General features: G+C 34.7%; 1 protein-coding gene across 1 annotated transcript in view; it reads left to right on the top strand.

Moving 5' to 3' along the window:
• Positions 1-1,354, top strand: part of phlda1 (pleckstrin homology-like domain, family A, member 1) — a 6,501-nt gene extending 5,147 nt beyond the window's left edge. The window contains exon 2 of the mRNA XM_014015602.1: positions 646-1,354. The gene's annotated coding sequence lies outside the window, so the exon portion shown is untranslated. The remainder of the gene's footprint in view (positions 1-645) is intronic.
• The last annotated feature ends 2,164 nt before the right edge of the window (positions 1,355-3,518 follow it).

Here is a 3,518-nt window from a genome sequence, read left to right as displayed (position 1 = left end):
GAGTATACACACAGTCTTTATAAAAATACAAACTCGATCAAAGAAATGCTTTTATTCTGAAAGTTTAGTTTAGTTTAAATTTTTTATTCATTTCATTTAAAACCAAAAATTTTATACACATTAAAAACAAAACATATACACAACATACAATATAGAGTATACACACAGTCTTTATAAAAATACAAACTCGATCAAAGAAATGCTTTTATTCTGAAAGTTTAGTTTTAGTTTACTTTAAATTTTTTATTCGTTTAATTTAAAACCAAAAATTTTATACACATTAAGAACAAAAGATATACACAACATACAGTATGTGTATATATATATGAAATGAAAGGAGGCTGAAAGAAGAAAAGGGTTAAATTGGAAGTATAACTAGTTAGACAACTGGTTTGGATTGGCCGATTTTCCACGGATGATCCCGCCCACCTACAAATAAACCAATAGAAATAGAAAACTAACAACATGATAGTCTTGGTAACAGTTGTCTTAGCGTTAGCTTCCACAATATCTGTTTAGCATTAATAAAGCTAAGATTCTTGTTTAGCGGATTAGTGGTTAGTGAAGCTAACRTTTTGGTTAGTCACCACTGTTTATTTGCATTTTGTGTCAGTCTACAACCTGTCTAACTGTATCCACCCGCAGGTGAAAATGACACTCGGCTGAGGATAAATCTGACCCTGGGTCTCATCCCCCCACCCGCTGCTGCTCCACCCAGTTCCATCCTTCAGGAGAAGACCGCTGTCRTGTTGTGAACTCCACAGACCGGCTCCTTGCTCCTGTCAGCACAGAGACTTRCTTCACAAAAGACTGATGGACTAAAAGCATGTGAGAAAACAGCTGTATTCCACCGTGCAATGGGTTCGTCTCCTATTTATTAGACATGTATATATATTTTTTATAAACTTGTTCCGTCGTCGATGAATGTTCCGTGCGGATGTTGTTAGAGTGGAACAGGAAGTACTTGGTCTGCAGGTTAGTCAGCTGAAAATCCCCACTAAACAGAAACGTTTGCTGAAAGGTTACACAGCCTRTAACCTCTGAGAAATGTCAGTGACACCAGTGGACGGGTCCTTTCACTGACCTTTAACAAACATTCTGCAAATGTTCCCATGTTTACTGAGAAGTCACATATCTGAGGATGGTTGCTGTAGGTTAGTCAAACTGGTTTTATAGTTTATAAAATGTGTCATTGTCCGTGCTTTCAGTTTTTTCAACAGAGCCAAAGACTCATTTGATACATTTTGCCCAGTGTTTCACCTCATTATATAAAAAGTAAATGATGAAATATTTGCTCCAACATATAAAAAACATTTGACATGCTTGATTAGTAAATAGCTACAGTGTCTTTTAATGTATTCATTGAGTGCATCAATCAGTTTTCATCATTAGAATAGATTTTTTTTGTTATGGTTTGAGTCTTAAAGCCTGAAACTAGTACGTCATTGGGCTGCAGCTGTTGGTGACTGAAAATTACTATCAAACACTAACAGAGCTCTACGTGGTACTTCATGCATAGAAACAGTGTTTTAACATTGTCTTATAAACACTGAAAATTACTACGTGTCTCCCACTTTCCGACAGGGAATTCCCACTGGAAGTGCGTTCTAGTTTAAATTTACGACTTGTAAGTGGGAAGCCCCCACTTCCCAGTACAACAGGGCCGCACCAAGAGTAGCTGGCAAAAAAATGCAGCTAAATGGAGATTTTACGCAACACGGCTATTTTTGAACCCTGTGCACTTAGTGCTGGGATGATGTAAGTTCGCTGGTAAAAGAAAAAAAAGATGTAGTTTATGATCAATGCTGGTTTTAAAGCAGCAGACACTTATTTGAAGACATTAATACATCGATGCTCTTGCGGACTACATAAAAGGCTGTGGCGAGCCACATTTAGCCCACTGGCCTCATGTTTGACACGTATAACATTTAAAACAATTTCTGAAAATTTTGTCTAATGTTGAATATATCTACGATGAAGATGAAATCCAAAAAATCTACTGTAAGCCTCTTTTGGGAAATTACATATTGAAATGTTAATTATTGGACTGAAAATATAACCTATAAGTCATTTACAAATTGTTCATAAGTTGGCAAAAGTTTTGTAAAATGTTATAGTGTGACAGGGTATTCACAGTTGAGACTAAATATGCCATCATTTTAAAATTTATGATTTTTGAAGAAATTGAGACTCAGAAATATKTTGAGACATTTTGGAAACTGTTGTGAATGCTGGTCGTACACTAGCCACCAACGGTCTCAGCCCAGTGATACTGCAATAAGGAGTATTTTAATCATCTGTTTGTTCAGTGGTTACTCAGAAAAGCTTTGGTATTAATACTGATAATAAGTTACACTGATGATTTCAGAGGCTGAGCTGCTTCAAAGACAGTTCAGGTGATTTAATTCCATATTTCTGATCAAGTAAAATCCCACTAAACAATAAATAATCCTTTGTAAAACAAAACAAAAAATATATGTAGAAAAGTAAAATCATAAATCATCTCAATGTGGTGAATGTTATGTTTTGAAACAAATGATACAAAGTTTGGTTTCTCAGTTCCTAAAAGCTAGCCTGTTAGCTTATTTGCTAAGCAGTGGTTATTCAGGCTGGGTTTGTRTGACAGATATCTGTTTACTTCATCATGTTCAGGTCATACAGCTTTTCTATATGGCCTGAATTATTGTGTATATCTTAAAAGCAATATATTTACACAGTAAATGAATGTTCACATTCAAAACAGAGTTCTAAGCTAACAGCGAAGTCATTACTAGCTAGCTAATGAGTATGGTCAGCTATTTCTAATATTTTAAGTGTAGTTTCTGAAGAATTAATTCAGCATTTTTTTTAATACCAGTATCTGTGACACACCACATTATTAGAGGTGTCCGCAAGGTGTTTATTTTCAGTCAGTGTGCTTATTTTCTAACAAATTTTTTTTACCTCTCACCCCCTCTACAAAAACATAAAAAAAGACAAAAACAAATCAGCATCTCCCAGGATCACTTTCTGCTGTTGCATTTAATTTGGAAGAGTTACAAAGTGGAAACTATAAGCAAGTTCAGCTTCACTGTCAAAATATGTAGATCCCTGTCCTTGTTGATCCGTTGGACCAGTGCGATGGAGGAATATAAACACCCCATCTGATTAAGATTAGCAGCACATGTCTCTGCACCTGAAGCTGTTTTAAATATTAAATATTAAAAAATAATAATTTAGCACTTACCAACAAAGTCACTATTTTTGCTAAAAATGTTCTTCCTTTCTACCTAACTAGTATCCAGTTCCAAACATTCAATTATTTATATAAAAGTGTATTTTCAGCAGAAGAAGAAAAAAAAATCTTATATCTGCTACTATTTATAACAACAAAAATTATACAAGACCAGTCAAAAAAGTGCAAGAATTTGCATTTTGCACTATCGGATCTTAAGAAGGTTCTAAGTAGAGCTTCACAATGTTAAAAGAAGAAATCAGCGCAAAAGACATGAACTTTTGAGCAGGGAATTTTCTGAAAA

The sequence above is a fragment of the Austrofundulus limnaeus genome, unplaced genomic scaffold (assembly GCF_001266775.1).
Source record: "Austrofundulus limnaeus strain Quisiro unplaced genomic scaffold, Austrofundulus_limnaeus-1.0 Scaffold132, whole genome shotgun sequence".
Lineage (NCBI taxonomy): Eukaryota > Metazoa > Chordata > Actinopteri > Cyprinodontiformes > Rivulidae > Austrofundulus > Austrofundulus limnaeus.
The sequence above is the reverse complement of the archived record's forward strand: the minus strand, read 5'-3'. Positions and strand labels throughout refer to the sequence as shown.